This window comes from Cryptomeria japonica, chromosome 9, assembly GCF_030272615.1.
Source record: "Cryptomeria japonica chromosome 9, Sugi_1.0, whole genome shotgun sequence".
NCBI classification, from domain to species: Eukaryota; Viridiplantae; Streptophyta; class Pinopsida; order Cupressales; family Cupressaceae; genus Cryptomeria; species Cryptomeria japonica.
The window spans coordinates 641,151,537-641,170,472 of record NC_081413.1 but is presented as its reverse complement, the minus strand read 5'-3'; positions in this window follow the sequence as shown (position 1 = coordinate 641,170,472).

Genomic DNA, 18,936 nt, shown 5'->3' with positions numbered 1-18,936 from the left:
CGAGGCCGATACACTTCAGGGGTAGAGGTCACGGATGCAGTTTTGTTCACCTATACGACATGATCACATCACAGACACGGATTGGCAGGTTAGAGCACTGGCAGTGGGTGATAGATGACATCGATATGGTCATATGGAGGCCATACCTAGGATGCGAGCAGTGGGAGGATGATGTGGTTGAGCTTCCCTACACCTTCTGGAGTAGGTACCTGATTGGGCGGATGCCCTATGTGCTAGAGAGGCAACTAGTGGATAGGGTTGGCAGGTAGTTCGGTAGGATTCAGCAGATGCCATGGGGCTCAGGCATGTATGCACGGACTGTGAGAGATCAGGTGCAGTTTGGGCCCCTGTTATCATATGATCAGGCTATTATGCAGCTAGTAGAGATGATGCCCCTACCCTGGGATATGTGGCCAGAGATTGAGGATGCCGGCATGGATGCCGAGTATACAGCATACAAAGCGGAGCATCCATTCCCACGCCTGACGGATCCGGGAGAGCCATTAGATGGAGATGGTGGTGGGGATGATGATGATGGTGGAGGTGATGGGGGAAGAAGCCCACAAAGGAGGAGGGGAGCAGTTGGAGAGAGGAGGGTGGTGCCACGGAGGGAGGGTGGAGAGGGTAGGCAGGCTCGGGTAGTGAGGGGTCGCAGTGGATTGCCGCTACAGGTGCCAGCAGCACAGGGTCCCAGATAGGTGCAGGTACAGGGATAGGGACAGGGATAGATACAGATACATGTACTAGTATAGGCACCAGTACAGGTACCAGTACAGGCACAGGCACAGGGGGAGCCACAGGCAGAGCCACAGGGGGCTGATGCAGAGGAGGATGAGTTGATGGAGCTGAGGGAGATCTGCCAGGGATAGGCAGATGAGATCCAGGAGTTGGAGAGGGAGAGGGATAGGCTTAGGAGGTGGCTCTGAGATACTAAGCGGGAGCAAGAGCAGGCCATTCAGCACTACACAGAGGCTGAGACAGCACTGAGGGCTGGGAGACAGGCAGCAGAGGACACAGGGGCCGGATATGCCTATGTCCTGCAGGCAGGGGAGGAGATTGCCTACTAGTGGGATCTCTATTATGGTGCAGTGCCAGCAGATCAGCGAGCAAGGAGCTTCCATAGACCGTTGCATACAGCGACAACTACGGGAGGGAGCCGAAGGAGACAGGCATCGAGTGGTGGGGTTATGGGTCCTCCACCACCACCAGATAGAGGAGGCAGAGGGGATGATCCTGGGGCAGGTCCTTCAGGGGATTAGATTCCATCGAGGCCAGGCGGCTCTGAGGGAGGGAGTTCATCATAGCCGTAGGGCTCCCTATGTAGCAGTATTGTACCATTTTTGTATGATGATGTAGACACCTGTGGGTGCTTTGTAGCCATATGATTTTTTTGACATCATTGTATCATGACACTTTATATATATATATATATATATATGAGATGATTCATCTTTGCGGTAGCTATATGCATGCGTACCTATATGATGAGATGTTCTTATGTGATGTTTGTTTTATGTTATGGATGCAAATATGTATATGATGCAATGTAGTATTTTTGTTCTTTTATGTTTTATATGTGTATGCATGATGCAAATGTGAATGTATGAAGTGCAGATGAATATGATAATACAAATAACTATTTACATGATGAGAATATAAAATGTTCTAACATATGTTGTGTGCAGGATGTGATGCAATTGTGATATCTATATGTATGTATGAAATGCTTATATGTGGTAATGCAGGTGCAACTATATGAAATGCAAATGTTTTTGGTGTGTCATTATACTCAGTCATGTGATAGCAGGCTATGCGGACTCAAGAAGGATGATGGAAGTCAATCAAGAAAGGGGGATGAAAGACAGAAGATATGAAAATGAAAGAGCTTCTTGTGCGTTATCATCATTGAGCTTTATTATGGCAAGTAGGTTATGACAATCGAGGCATATATTCGACCCAGAAAGTCATTGTACCTATTTGCATGGAGATAAGATAGTCACAAACAAAGAATGCCCCAGTTCATACTAGACTCCTAGTGTCCTCATATCCTTGGACAAGTCAGAGCATTACTAAGAGACAATCCACAGACAGCAAATACAAATAGGTGATCATACCCCATCCTCGCCTTTCTAGTCAAAGACATCCTGGAGATAGAATCTCTAGTCAGAGACATCCCAGAAAAGCTAAAAGACATGTCACCAAAAAGATAAAATCAAAAGAAAACCAAGACTCAACACCAACATCCATTGTAGTCCTCAAGTTTAGTGTCCCTTGTCACTCGTATAAGTCTTATTTGATTGTGGTCACAATGTTTACTTTCACAGAAAGGATAGATAGCACTGAACCATTTGTTGTCTGAGTCTGTTGAAAGATTTGATTTGTTGAAGCCCATTGTTGTTGTTGTGTCTCATCTGAAACTGACTGAATCCATGAAACCGATACTTTATTGCGGAGAAGATGAAACTTTATTGTGGATTTGTGATGCAAATGTTGCTTTATTGCGGATTGTGCGCGGATAGACTGAAGGAAGCTGGAAGAAACTGTACTCCTTGAAACATGTCATGTTCTTAGTTCCACACCCATCACTAGACGTAGGATTTGCCTTAGCCATAGATAGGGTCTGATTTATTATGGATGGAAAGGGAGTGAAAATGGAGGTTTATTATGAATGGCTAACCAATCTTAGGTAGATCAATAACAAGCCATGATAGGAATGGGTAAGTTTATTACGAATGAATAGGTTGTGAGTGTGTGCAAAGTGAAAGGATGAAAGTGAATCCTGAAGGAGGGAGGAGCGATGTCTCTACGCATGGCGCTGGTGACCCATTTTTCACCATGGTACTTGCCCAGAGCGCCACCGAAGTGGTTTTCACCATTGGACGAAATTATTTCTCTTTACTTTTTTCAATTTTTCAATGTTTTTTTTTTTTGTGTCACAAGGCGCCTGTTTGCCAAGTTTTCACCAAGTAACGATTTTTTATTTTATAATTTTTTTGTATTTTTGAATTTTTCTGATTTTTTTTTGTATTTTTGAATTAGGATATTCCGAAGAGCTATGTGTAAAACCTGCGAAGGTGCATGCTGTTGATAGGATCCTCCAAAGGTTCACCTTCTGTAGTTGAGAGGTGATATGCCCCAGATCCATATGTTGTTGTAATGATGTAAAGACCAAGCCAATTTGGTTCGAACTTTCCCTTCTTCTCTCTATCTTGTTAATTTTTGGGGTTTTCTCTAAGAACCAAATCACCTACCTTAAAGGTGTGAGGCTTGACCTTGTGATTGTAGTTGCGACTCATTCATTGTTGGTAAGCTTTGAGATGATTAAAAGCAGTTTGTCTTCGTTCATCCAGTAGTTCCAGTTCTTGTAAGCGAGAGACCCTATAGTCTTCATCACTGATAATGTTTTGCAAAGAGACCCGTAAACAGGGTAGCTCGACCTCAATAGGCAAGATGGCTTCAGCGCCGTAGACAAGTGAATAGGGTGTAGCTCCTATAAGTGTGCAGACACTTGTGCAGTAAGCCCAAAGTGCAGGATTAAGTTGGATATGCCAATTACAGCCAGCATCATCGACTGTCTTCTTTAGGATTTTAAGGATTGTTTTATTAGATGCCTCAGCTTGGCCATTACCTTGGGGGTAATATGGTGTGGAGAAACGATGGGAAATATGGAAGCGGTCACAGAGTTCATGAACATCCTAATTTTTGAAGGGACGTCCGTTATCAGTGATAATGGAAACAGGAATATCGTATCGGCAAATGATATAGTTGAGGATGAATGTAGCAATTTGTTTTCCTGTGACTTGTGTGAGAGGCACGACTTAAATCCATTTTGTAAAATACTCTGTGGCAGTGATAATGAATTTATGACCATTGGAAGAAGGAGGGTGAATCTTGCCTATGAGGTCGAGTCCCCACTGACAAAAGGGCCAAGGAGACACAATTGGTTGTAGTTCTTGTGCTGGCGCATGTATGAGGTCTCCATGAATTTGACATTGCTTACATTTCTTGACAAACTGATATGAGTCTTTTTCCATATTTGGCCAATAATATCCAGTCCTGATGAGTTTCTTGGCCAAGGTAGGACCACTAGCATGCGGACCACATATCCCTTCATGCACTTCACGTAACGCAATCTGAGCTTCGTCGCTTTCTAAACATCTAAGAAGAGTGCCATCTAGACCTCGCCGGTATAGGATATTAGCTAAAATGACATATCGAGAGGATTGGCGAATGAAAGTGCGACGTTGGTTATTTGATAGATCAGGAGGTAGGGTATTGTCACGAAGGTATGTGAAGATGGAACCATATAACTGGGACTTGGGACCGACAACACATATCATCTCAATAGGAATGATTTCATATGAAGGAACCAAAAGGTTATCCACCAAGAACTCATAACGGGCCTCGTTTGGAGGTAGATCAATCAGTGAAGCAATTGTAGCCATGGCATCTGCGGCGCGATTCTGCTCTCTTGGTATCTGCTCAAAGTCTATCTTTGTGAAGTGTTGTTTCAGGTCATTTACCATTTGTTTATAAGGCATTAATTTTTCATTTTTTCTTTGGTAATCATCAGTTGCTTGATGGACGACAAGTTGAGAGTCCCCAAAAACATGAAGTTCCTGGATCTTCCACTGAACTACAATTCGTAATCCTGTTGTTAATGCCTCATATTCCGCTATATTGTTAGTGCAAGGAAATGATAAGCGGTATAATTTTGGTATAGAATCCCCTTGAGGAGTTATAAAGAGGATGCCAGCTCCTACCCCATACTGTGTGTATGAGTTGTCGAAGTACAGTTGCCATGTCTTTGCATGTGATATTGTCAAAATAGATTCATCTAGAAATTCTAAACTTAGAGGAACATCATCTATAATGGGAGCGTCTGCTAATTGATCTATGATGGCTTGTCCTTTTATTGCTTTTCTGTCCACATACTCGATGTCGAATTCACTCAGGATCATTACCCATTTGGCCAGTCACCCAATAAGTGTTGCTTTATTGAGAAGATATTTCAATGGATCGATCCTTGCAACTAACTTAGTCTTATGAGTGAGAATGTAATGTCATAATTTCTATGAAGCAAAGACCATGGTGAGATATGCATGCTCAATTGGTGTGTAGTTTAGCTCATATCCTACCAATGTGCGACTGATATAGTATACTGCTTTTTCCTTGCCCTCGGCAATTTGTTGTGCTAAGAGTGCCCCCAGTGTTGTTGAAGTAGCTGATATGTATAGTAATAGAGGTTGATCTAGAACTGGTGGCATCAAAATTGGCAGATTTAGAAGATAATCTTTGAGCATCTGGAAAGCCTGTTGATAGTTATCATCCCATTTGAATTTGATGTTTTTATGTAGCCAGTGCTGAAAAGGATTACACTTATCTGCAAGTTGCGCTATGAATCTTCGTATGGACTAGAGTCTGCCTTGTAAAGACCAAAGTTGACTGATATTTCTTGGTGGTTGCATCTCCAAGATGGCCTTGACTTTTGCTGGATCTGCTTTGATTCCCCTTTTGGATACAATGAATCCTAGAAGCTTCCCAGAGGTTACTCCAAAGACACATTTCTTAGGGTTTAATCTTACTTTGTATTTTTCCAAATGATCAAAGATGACTGAAAGTATGCCCAAATGTGTATTTCTATCACTTGATTTTCCCAAGAGGTCATTGACATAATCTTCCACAGTGACGTGCATGAGATCATGAAAGATAGTAGTCATGGCTCTTTGATATGTAGCGCCTGCATTCTTTAGCCTGAAGGGCATGACATTCCAGCAGAAAGTTCCTCAAGGACAAGTGAATGATGTTTTGTGTTGATCCTCGGGCGCAATCCTTATTTGATTATAACCAAAGAATCCATCCATTAATGATAACATTTCATGACCTGTTGTGAGATCAACAATCAAGTCAATATTTGGTAATGGGAAGTCATCCTTTGGACAAGCTTTGTTAATGCCTCTAAAATCTTTACATATTTTGATGTTGCGATCTGGTTTACTGATAGGCACCAAATTGGAAATCCATTCAGGATAATCAATTGGGCATATGAATTCGACATCCAATAATTTCTCAAGTTCTGCTTTGACTAGTAATGCCACTTGTGGATGCATTTTTCTTAATTTATGTTTCACTGGCATTGCCCCTGGTTTGACTGTCAAATGATGCATTACCAAATCCGGATCCAATCCAGGCATATTAGCGTATGACCAGGCAAAGTTGATTTGTCATTCTTTGAAGAAACTTGTGAATTTTGACCTTTCTGACTCTGTCAACGATTGAGCCAGGAATATGTTGTGTGGAACCTCTTCTATACCAATGTTTGTTTTGATAGTCTCCTCTACCAACATGGATGACTTTTCCTCATATGATGCTGGGAGAATGTCGAGCCTTCCATCTCCGGGTGCCTCAGAGAGGTTTTCACCCTCAGATACATCCTTTATTTTTACTTTTTTGGGGTCAGACAGCGCCACAGTGTGGTTTTCGCCATAAGACCCTTTGTTTGTTCTTATTTTCACATTTTTGTGACTGGAAGGTCCGACACCCTCACCAAAATATGCCACGCTGTTGAGTTCTATAGTGTATCCCGCCTTATGGTCCCCAGGAGGAAGATCATCTCATATGCCAAGATAGTCAATAAAAGCTTCATCATTTTGGAATGTGTCAAACTGTGCAGGTCCTTCATGATCCCAGTCAATGAGTTGGTGGTGAACAAGGGGAAGGCCTTTAACGTCTTCGAAGTTAGCAGGGCTAAGAGTGAACATGCAGTTATATTCGGGTATGTCAAGGTAATTATCGAGGTCATCGATGGCACTCTCCTCATCAGTCTCAATCGTGAACGAATCCAAATTATCATCACTAGTAGCGCATTCTGGGATAGGTGTTCTCATCCTATGTGTTTTTAACCTAGAACCTTGAGACAAGGACTGTGTGGAATCCTCATGGGTTGTTTCTTGACCAACTCTGAACTTGTTATAAAATTCCTCTTCTTCTATGGGTTCATCTGGCTCTCTGAATATCTCGGTGAGCTCGTAGTCACTGGAAGACTTGTCTGAACCCCATTCCCATTCGTTGGAATTTGTGGAATAGCGATCCTCTTGTTGAATTTTGGCAGCTTTGATTTGTAAGGCTTCTTCTGTCCTTTGGGTGTGGACCTTGGAAGTTAAGAAACCAAGTCCTTCTGAGTGTTTCTTTTTGAAAGTCAATTCAAGTTGTAAAGGTTCAATGATGCCTTCCTTTCATAACCCAAGAGGGCTTTTTCCATCATACCTGAATTTTTGTAGAATTTTGAAGCCTTTGCCATATTTCTCACATGGTAGACTGATGTGATCTTGTGTGTCATCTTCAATGTCTTTGTAAAGCATTTTGTATAAATCTTCCTCTTCCAGTTCACCCCATCTTTGAAAGGTAGTAGGGTCCCATTTGAGTATCATGATGGATACTTTCTTGTTAGGATGTGGTCTTCCATATTCTTTTGGGGAACTCATGACTTGTCGTAAGTACATAGTTTGATTTAAAGTGTATTCCCCCATGCCTTTGTCTTGAAACTTGCCTTTAAGATCACCTTGTTTTGATGTCAAAGGTTTTAATGACTCAGGATCAATGTATGTCAAAGAAGGAACAACTTCGTGATTACTGGGAATGATGGTCTCATTTTTTGCTCTCAGGATATTGCAGTATATGAACGGATTAGGATCGTGGTTAACTGTTACTTCCACTCCATTATGAGGAAACTTAATGCATTGGTGATATGTGGATGGGACTACCCTCATTTCATGAATCCAAGGACGTCCTAGTAATATGTTATAAGTGAGATCTAGATCCAAGACTTGACAAACCACATCCTTTGTAATTGGCCCAACTCTGAGAGGTAAGGTGAATGTGCCCTTGGATGAACGTTCTTCATCATCATATGCCTTGATGGTGATTTGATTTGTAGAATTCACAGCTTTATCAGAATATCCCAATTGTTTAATAGTGCTCAATGTACAAATGTTTAGACCTGCTCCTCCATCTATCAGGACTCATTTTATTCGATGTTTGTGTATGAAGGCTTTAATGTGTAGCGGTGCATTATGTAGCTAACTTACGGAGGCATCATCGACTTCTATGAATGTAAGGGAATGTGGAACGGAAAGGTATTCCACCATGGCTTGAAACTGGTCCATGTTCAAATCAGTAGGAACGGCAGTATCTCTCAAGATTTTGTCAAGAATGGCTTTATGAGCAGGGGATATACGTAATAGCTCAAGGATGGAGATTAGCGCAGGTGTCTTCCTTAACTATTCTACAAGGTCATACTCAGGTTTGGTTCATGAAGAGGCGGAGTTCTTGGCTAGAGCACCTTGCAAAGTGATTTTACCTCGGCGGGTTGTGACATTACATTCAGAGGTAGGTTCAGAAGAAGATCCAACACCTTTTAGGACAATCCTGGGTCTCCAGGTAGAATTCTCAGACATTTTGTCCTTGATGATAATGGTAGAGACATAGTTGTCCATCGAGATGTGATTGATAGTTGAATCATAGTTATAGGCTACTCTGGTATAGTTGGTTTGGTCATCTGTGGCTTTAGCTTTTCCCTTGTCATGTTTTGGGAATGGTTCCTTAAACATCTCATGTTCTTGATTAGACGAATGTCCCTCAATCTCAATTGTCACCTCTATCAATGAGATCTTGTATGATGTTCTTCAGTCGATGACAATTTCCTATCTTATGACCCTTTCTCTTATGAAATTTGCAATACTCATCATCATTCCACCAATTTGGTTTGACCTTTGGTTCATATGGAGGAAAATCTGGAACTGTGATTACCTTGTTTGCCACTAGCTTCTTAAAAACTGACTCAAGTGGTTCTCCCAAGGGAGTGTATTTCCTTCGTGATCTGGAAGTTGTTTGAGTATTCACTTGATTGTTTGTAGAACTTGATCCTGAAAAGATAAATTTGGGTCGCACTGTGTTGGCGTCAACAACACCATCATTGACTGTGTTCTTGTTTCTATTCCAAAATCTTGGCTTGTCTTTTCCTTTAAAGTCATCTTTGTTTTCCTTGAATATCTTAATGACTCCTTGTTCAATTATGACCTTTTCTGTCGCTAAGCCTTTTTCAATGACGTCCTTGAAGGTGGACAAACAAGCTTTCCTTAGATCATAGCCAATGTCTTTGTTAACATTTTGTGTGAACATTTCTACCATTTGTTTTTGTGGAATTTCACAAGAGCATCTGCTGGCTAGATTTCTCCATCTTTGTAAAAATGATGCAAAAGACTCTCCCTCTTTTTGCTTGGTGTTGCACAAAGTAGTGACTGATATGTCTATCTCCATAGCTTGATCACCTAGGCTTTGTGGGAATAATCTCATCAAATATGTCTCTTCTACTGCTACCTCAATGCAAGCTGTGAAAAACTGTCTTATGTGTGCCTTAGGATCCCCTTTTCCTCTATACTTATCAAACTTAGGCATCACAAAGTGTGTAGGAAAAGGAGGCATTGGAATGCTTTTGTCAAATGGATAGGGACATATGTCTCTCATTGTGTATGTTGGCTTTGGTGTATTTATGTCCTCCATTTTCTTTTGTAAGTCCCTAATTTGTTACTCCAAATTGCTCTTAGGTGGAGATCGACTTCTTGGACCATACCCCATGCTTGAAGCACCAATTGGAGGAGGAGCATGTTGCATATATGGATGATATTGATCATACACATGTTCATATGGAGGAGGTCTATAATGATGTTGCATATATGGACCACTTGGTATAGATTCATGTTGAGGAATGAAATATCTATTTTGTCCATGTATACCATACTCTACAGGCATGTCATGTTCTAATGTGTTGCCCCCAAATTTGACACAGGGTTTCCTTGTGTCCAAATTTTGAGCATGCCTTTGAATATCCAATTGCTTTGGTGGTTGATCCTTAGAATTGGTATGTGATTGAGCATATTTCTCTGCATAAGACTTCCATAATGGTCTGTGAAGGTGAGTATCATATGCTTGGCCATGTGTATGTGGGACCTTTGGTTTTTGAAACAAAGATGATAGTGATTCAGGTACCATATGTGGTCCTCTATTGTCTCCACTATTAGGCCTCCTTTGATCCATGTTGGAGTGAGTTTGTTGCAAAGGTCTATGTTCCATTATTTGAGACATGTCAAAATCATGAGGTACCTTGGCTCCACTTTGTGCCATCATTTGTAAGAAGTATTGTCTATCCCTCCTCATTATTTCCTCAACCAGTCGATTGAAATGGGGATTCATAATGGATTCTTCCACATCTGCTGAATGTATGGAAAAGTTGTCCATATTGTCATTATGTGTAGCATTTTTGTTTGTAGTGTCCATGTTCTCAACATTTGGAATGTTTCTATAGGCATCCATGTCAGGTAATGTAGTATGATCAGAATTGAAAAATATATCATTGTCATACTCATAAGAACTCATGTTTGCGGACTCTTGAGCCTCTTTAGTTTCTCTCCTATATTTTTTAGAATGGGTTTCAACCATGAACTAGGTATTGACCGAGATGTGTGAGACTAGATGAAAAAGTGGAAAAAGTATGGAAGACCAAGAGTTGAATGGAATGTAAATGAATCTAAGATGTACTTGCAATGTCCAATGTGTAAGACCAAGTATGTATGTAGTAGAGTAGGTGTGACTTCCAAAGAGAGGATAGTTCTCTTGATGAGGTAAGTTGACCTTGACTCTAAGTAAGACCAAATGAGACCCAAAGGTAAGAAACCTTGATGAGGGACCACTTAGCAAAGTGTTGTTGTATGTAGTGTGTTGACAAAGTATGATGAGGACAAGCGACCTTTTGACTCAAGTTTAGACAATTGTGAATGTAAAGTGAGATGTGAAGCAATGATGGACTTTGTGAGACCCAAAGATAGGTTGAATGCTAGATGAAAACCTGGAGAAACAACCTAGGAAGCTCAAGAATTTCGAAACTGACCATGTTTGTTTGCTGGACTGTAACAGTTTTTCAATTCTGAACACAGACGCGCCTGTATACTTCACAGACGTGATTTCCTGACACAAACGTGGTTCTATTTAACACAGACGCGTTTCTAAGATTTTTGTAACATGCACTATTGATTCTGGAAACACAGGCGCATTTCTGCCCTTCACAGACGCGGTTATACAACACAGACGCTTTTATGTCCAACACAGATGTGTTTCTGCAAAATTTGTGCAATTTTTTTTTTTAATCTGTGAAGTCGTTTTGTTGTGACCAAATCTGACTGTTTGATTGTTTTTCATGACAAGAGGACATAGTGTTGATAAAGACCCAATGTTTGCAAGTGTCTTGACTCAAAATGACTCCAAGAAAAGTGTGTTGTTTGATGTAAAAAAAAAATGTTTTGCATACACTTGAAGACACAAAAGACACAATGTTTTGTTGTTTGGTCTTGAATGTTTTGAATGTTTAAAATAAGTCAAGCACAATTCTTATGGTTGGCCAAGACAATAGTTGTTGATCCCACATGAGGTTTTACCCCCGAGGCTACGCTATTCAGAGCGGATACTTAGATGCTTGACCTCACTGGCTCCACCCTCGGCACTCACTTCTCTAGTCAGCCAAGCATCAGTCCCCATGAAAACTCCCCATGGTGAACTTTGTATCTCTACTAAGAACCGTATGTGTGTGGGCTGCTACCAGAGGTCCGACCTCCTGCCCCAACAACTAGAAGGATTTGGGCTTCTAAAATAAAAAGGTGCTAGTAAGGGCATCCGCTCATGTGGCCATACATGCGGCACTTTCAGCTCTGTAAATACAGAAGGCTCCTAGCCGATAGGGGTTACGCCCTACAACTGATCAAATAAATTTGATCAAACGGGTTTATGGGGAGACATAGTGTTGGTATGAACTAATCAGCACACATTATCCATATTTTTCACCATGAATACAGTTATTTATAGTGGTTCGGAAGAGGTGGGTTTTCCTTGCTACCACTTGGGTCGTTCTCTTCTCACTAGTAGTCCTAATGACCACACAGGAAGACAGGCCCTCTAAAGATTAAACAAAAAGAGCCTATTGCTCAAGACACAAAAGACAATGATTCAATTTTAATGCACCAATTGAAGTGTTTGCTAGTCTATGAAAACAAGGCACACAATAAAAATCTAAAAACCCTTGCCAAGAACCTGCAACAAAGAGTTGTTAGTAGTTTGGATTGTTTCAAATAATCACCCCTTCCCGCAAGCACACAAGTTAGGTAAATTTTAAATCCAAAAGACTTTGTGAAAATAGGGGCCTTCAACCAAATGATTTTGCTTTCAAGACAAGCTGCACCATTTTCGTTAGCTAGATCTGAAAATGTTAGTGCAAAATAAACCAGATCTGAAACCCTAAATGCAAAATCCAAAAACTGAATCAATAAACCCAAAATTTGAAATCAGTAAACACAGACGCGATTACCCTCGACACAAACGTGACTTCGTGACGCAGACGTAGTTCTGTGAGGCACAGACGCGGCTACAGAACGCAGACGTGACTTTTGGACACAGACGCAGCTAAAAACACCGCAGACGTGACTTAATAACACAAACGCGCTTTCTCAGAACCTGCAAAATAAAATACTGCCAATAACATAGATGCGATTCCAGATGTCGCAGATGTGCCAAAAAATCAAAAACATGATCCGAAAGTGCACAGATGCGGGAATATCAAAATGCTGTCGAAAACGTCAGATCTGCAACTTCAAAACACAAGATCTGCAACAAAAATGTTAAATACAAAAGGGAGAAGAGTCCCACCGGGCGTACCAAAATGTATATGGTGAAAATGGATAACAATAATGACGATATTGAAAGACTAAATGAATTCAACCACAAAACCCTAGCCTAACAACAACAAAGATCCACCATAACATATGAAGATTACCTAAGACAATGCAAATCAAACAAAATCACAAAGATTACCCACACATGTCCAATAGGGTTTTGATCTCCATTCTTCCTATCTCCATTGATCTTGCTTGATATATTTGCTCTCAGATTTTATGTGCACAAGAGCTCAACAAAGAACGGAATGTGGTTGCAAGTAGGATCGTAGTGTAGTTAAGTGCATAAAAATGATTAGGGTTTGATAATGAGGGAAGCATCTCCTTATATAGAAGACACAATAAGAAATGGAGGGATAAGATTGAGAGGTGTAAAAGGAGGTTGGCTATGATTAGAGGGTAGGTAAAAGAAATAATAAAATAATGAAAGGGGTAGATAGTGTATGAATTAAGAGATGAATGACATGTTTCATGGGTAGAAAAGGTTTAATGAATTAATTAAATAAATAAAGATTTATTTAATTAATAGAAGAAGTGGGATTAATTAAATAAATAAGATATTTATTTAATTTAGGAAAAGGATAATTTAAATAAATAAATGTATTTATTTAAATGAGAAATAAGGCTAGAAGAGGATAAATGAATTAATTAAATAAATAAAGATTTATTTAATTAATAGAAGAATTAAGCTTAGATAATTAAATAAATAATATTTATTTATTTAGACTGGACAATTTTAGGCATCTACAATTATTTTTTATAAACCCTAACCAATTAAATTTAGTGAATTGGTTATATTGGTTTATGATTTGATGATGAGCGGTAATGATTATGACATGTATGATTATTGTATGAAGACAATTCCAAGAGATTTTCGCGAGTTGTTGTAATGGTTTTTGTCTAGGGAATGAGAAAATGTATTGCATCTAATGCAAAACACGTGATGAGTTACTAAGTTCGATGAAGTGGTAATCAAGGAGCGATCATGGTTTTCTTGATTGATGTGCAGAGATTGCTATGAAATCCAACGGTCATACTTGAACTGATTTGTTTGTAATCTCTATGAGAATTAGGTTTTTGTGGTGTTACTGACCTGACTGATTTGTTTATAAGTTCGATGAACTTGTTTAGTTTAATGAGTTGGCAAAGAGTTGGCATAGATCAGTTGAGTGTGTGGTTTCTAAACTGGATGATGTATCTGTAGTTTGAGTAAAGGTGGATAGGAGCATGAAATGGATATGATCAAGCAAGTGTAGTGCTATACAGACAGATCAGAAAACTCCTATCATTTTCTAACAATTACGGTAGAATTGAAATCCCCTAACTGGGTAAGCTCTAACAATTTTGGTGTTATTCAAATCCTCTAACAAGGTGATACATTAGATTGGATTTTCAAATCCTCTACCAGGGTTATTCTTTATAGGGTATTGCTTCTAAAAAGGCATTTGTAATCAATCCCTTAACCGGGTGATTCCTAATAGGATCAGTTCTTAACAAGACTTTTTGTAAAGCTTTAACAGGCTAGGCTCCTAACAGGGCGAACTTCACAAGAATTCAGATAGTTATCTTGTGAGTCTCATCTCACCATGGTTTTTACCTATTTTGGGTTTCTATGTTAAAAATATTTGTGTCAAGTGGTGAATTTTTTTGTGATTATGTTTTCATGGTTGATTTACTTAACTACTTAACTATTTTGATAAGTCATGACAACCGCAAGCATTAAGAAATGAAGAAGTTGTTTACTGTTAATTTGTTGTAACAGTCAACCGATTTATCTTATGAGTTTTTATCATGACAAAGATATTATATTGTTAGTTCTAAGTTTACTTTGAGAGATTCATTTTTGATATTGATGAAGTTTGTATCAGTTTTTCTATTTACCGATTCACCCCCCCCCCCTCTCATTAGTTGATCGGAAACTTATTCTTTCATCATACCATCTGTCATGCCTATGAAGTGTGATACATGCAGTTGCAACACAAACACTCAATAGATCATTACAAGCATGGTTAGAAAATAAGAATAAAATAAAGATGAACCATGACAAAGCGACCTATCGCCTCCTAAGAGATGTGAGTATGGATTTTCTCTCAGATCTGGATAAGCAATCCCAATGACTTGACTACACCTAGATGGAGGATTTGAAATGATAATGATATGCAAAGATGAGATTGATTATGCTAGATTGATCCAATAAACTAATTAAGAAAATGATATGCATGATTAAGCTATGGTTGATGATGCAATTAAGCTAGAAAAGAGATTGATTAAGCTACATGATTCAACAATTATGCTAGAAAATAATCAAATTAAGCTAATGCAATTGCCTATAACAATAATGCCCAAATGATATGCCTATAGTAACAATGCCTAAATTGATAATGAGATGGGGATCCTTATTTCTCCAAAATAGGGGATATTTATAGGATTTCCAAGGCCAGTAGTGAGGTGGCAGGAATCAACGGTCAAGATTGAGTCTGAAGATATCAGGGGTGAAATTGGAGGAGGTTGGAGAAGAGGTTGGAGAAAGATACACTTGTCATCTCTGTGGTGATAAGTGTCAAGGAGCCTTGCTCATAAAAGGGCAAGTGTCCAAGAGAGGAGACATGTGGCCAAAGTGTCATGTGTCTTAAGAAGAAAATATCCACACCAAAGGAGGTTAGGATAAGGAGGTTAGAATGTGCAAGATAGGATAGGGTTAGTTAAACCTAAGGTTAGGTGGAATGGGTTAGGTTAGGTGGTTATAAGTTAGGAGGCATGTGGGTAATTTGAATTTAAAAATTCAAATAATATGAACAGACTAATTAATTTTCAACAACTCGTAAATTGATTTGTTTTAATTAATTAGGGGATTAGAAGAATTGATTGAAATGGGGGGAAGATTAATTAATTTGAATTAATTAATCAAAGGGGACTATTGAAATGAACTTATTAAATAAATCCTTAGATCTATTAATAAGTAGATGAAAGGGAGAATTTAATCAAATTGCCTAATGAATTCAATTAAATTAGGAAGGGGGATTAATTAAGTAATTGCCTATTTAATTAATTATATCAATTAAATTAAGAAGGGGTATTAATTAAATAATTGTTTATTTAATTAATTATCTTCAGACCATTTTTTAGGTGTATACATTTTGCTCCTCTTTGAATTGAGGTGTGATGACACGTTGATTCAAAGAATAATCTCATTTTGATGATGATATTAGTTCGATAGGATACCCCAACTATTGATTGATAAATTGTGATATGATGATGCCCCCTCAAGAGATCAATTGAGATAATTGACCTTTGGATTTTTTGGATCTTTGCGAAATTGATATCCGGATTAGAAATGATTCGATGTCTGCAACTGTGGTTGATGAAAATGCGAGTTCTACGATCATGGTGATGTGATTTTTTATTATTGATAAAGCTTGATTGATTAGATTGATAAGATTAAGATTCAGTCTGGTTTCAAGAATGACACCTCTTGTATAAGACAAAGATGATCAAAGCATATGGTTTCAAGAACGATATATCATGTATAGGACATGATCCGAACGTCTGGTTTTAGGAAAGATACATCTTGTATAAGACATGATAGGATAGATTAGATGTGATCGATTGATAGAATTGATAAGGTTGATTGGATAAAGAACTGGCAGTTTGTTGATATCAAGTTGCAGGAAGATTTAGATATGTTGGTGTTGGTTCTGTTGAGGGGGAAATATAAGATTTTCACTGGGTCGATAATATCTGGAGAGAGATGATTCATCATTGTGATTGCATATACACTCCTGATGATACCTTGATGATTCCTGTGATAGATTTAACCTTGGATAGAATGAGCATGCGAGATCCCATGCAAGAATGAAATGCAAGCTAAATGCAAATGCCAATGCAAATGAAATGCAAAGCTACAACTGGACCAGTCACTGGGTTATTATATTTTGTCATCATTGATCTTTTTTAAATGTGGGAAGTGATTGCAAACATTAATGGTATAATTAAACCATGATGACCTGAGCACTGTTTTAATAGATATTGATATGGCAAGTTAGCACAAGCATCAAGGTATAATTGAACTGAGATGACCTAAGTGTTGCTTGCGTAAAACAGGCAGTATTAACCATTTCAATGCGCAAATCGGAAATGTCTTCAACGATACTTCGATGATCATGTCCCGAGACAAATTTGTGCATATTAATGATTAATTTGCAGATAGTAGACAAGAAAAATATCATGTTCCTTCCTTGTTCCTCTAGTCAAGGACATCCTGGAGTCACTCAGAAATCATGATAGCGAAAATCAAGATACAAAAGTTGAACAATTATTGCTAAAATCATTATCTAAAACATATCATCCATTGAAAGGTGTGTGAATGTGCTTAGACTGACTTTGTGATAGTTTGATGGTTGATAATTTGATCTCGTGTTCAATGTTGGATGTGCCTCAGTTTTTGCTTGATAAGAGTTGCCTAACTGTTGTTCTTCGTGTTTGATTAAGCTCAAAATGATCAAAAAAATTGCCCCCAACTAGGTGCAAGATTTTGCCCCAAGACTAGAAACAAATTCAGTATGATATACCCAATGATCCAAACCATGGCGAGAAGCCACTCGGGATACCTGCGTATGTACAAAGGCTTTATTATAGCTATGAACAGCATTGATAGAAAAGAAGGCAAGCAGAAGGGTGCATGAACTAATAGATGGAAGAGCTAGCAGACAGATAGCGCCTGTTTGCCAGGTTTTCACCATCTGTTTTTTTGTTGCACTTTTTCTTATATTTGATTTTTTTTTTTTGGATTTTCTATTTTTTCAGGATTTTTGGATTTTTCTGCTTTTTCACTTTTTTTAGATTTTTCTGCTTTTCACTGTTTTGGGATTTTTCTGCTTTTTTACTTTTGAGGGATTTTTCAGCTTTTTCAGACTGTTACCCCTATATTTTTTTGCTCGTTCCTAAAGCCTCATAATTAGCTAAAAATCAACTATTGTTAATGTTTTAATGATGAAGTTTTTATGGCCAAACTCCATGTCGGCTGGAAGATTTTAATTGTTTTGTTTTTAGGTTACCCATATACCCAAACAATTAAATCTCAATTCTTATGTGTCCTATGCAAAAATTATTTTTGGGTTATGCTCTGCTTGGCATATTTATTCTGCAGTTAAAATTTCATAAGAAACGGAACCCTTAGTAAAATGTTATGCATGTTTTTCTATGGCAGCCCAAAAGAACAATTGTCATTGAACTTGAACAATTGAACCCTTTTTTTTAGTTCAAGGTTCAAGGTCCAAAGGTTCAATGCGCAACCAAATATGAAGACAGGGTAATAAATGAAGCATACTGTGGGTACAGTTTGTGTTATTGAACCTTCTGATTGAACCCCGCAAGTTCAAAGTTCAAAGAGTTCAAAAATGTTCAAAAGGTTCAAAGTTCAAATTTCAGGTTCATTGTAATTTTTGGTCTTTGAACTTGAACTTTGAACCTTCTTTGGTTCAAGCATGCAGGTTCAAGCCCGCAGGTTCAAGTGTGTAGGTTCAAGATTCAAGGTTCAAATTCAAAGTTCGGAGATTCATCAGATGCAGGTTCAGAGTGTGTGATTTAAAAATTTCAGCAAGTTCAATAATCCAATAACATTGGCATGTCTAATGTTTGTAATTTTCAATGTAATCCATGAATTTTCTAAGACAAAAAATTCAAAATTGGTGTGGGGGGCATAACTATCAATTGAATCGTTGGATCACACTAAATTTTTAATATGTTATAGAAAACCTAGTTTTCTAAATCGTCACCGGAGAGATCAAAAAAATATTATCACGTTAAAAAGTTATTTATCTATGAGTACGGGTCTATAAAAATTCTGAGATAAAAGATTTGAAGATTAAAAAAAAAAAAGTTATCAGGAAGAGGATTAAAGATAAAAGGAAAAAAAAGATTAATTAATAATCTTTTCAAGATTCAGTTACGGAAGGAGACGAAGAATATTTAAGGAAAGTTTCTCCAAAAAAGAGGGGCTTCTTCTTCTTTTTCCAGAGGTCTATGTGTTGAAGGGAAGGAGGAAATATTTTATATGAATGTAACAAGGATAGGGGAAAATAATTGATTTTTAATTCTGCATAGCTTGATTTTGAGTGCAGGGATAGAGTGATCAATTGATCACCTTTATTTATGTATTGGG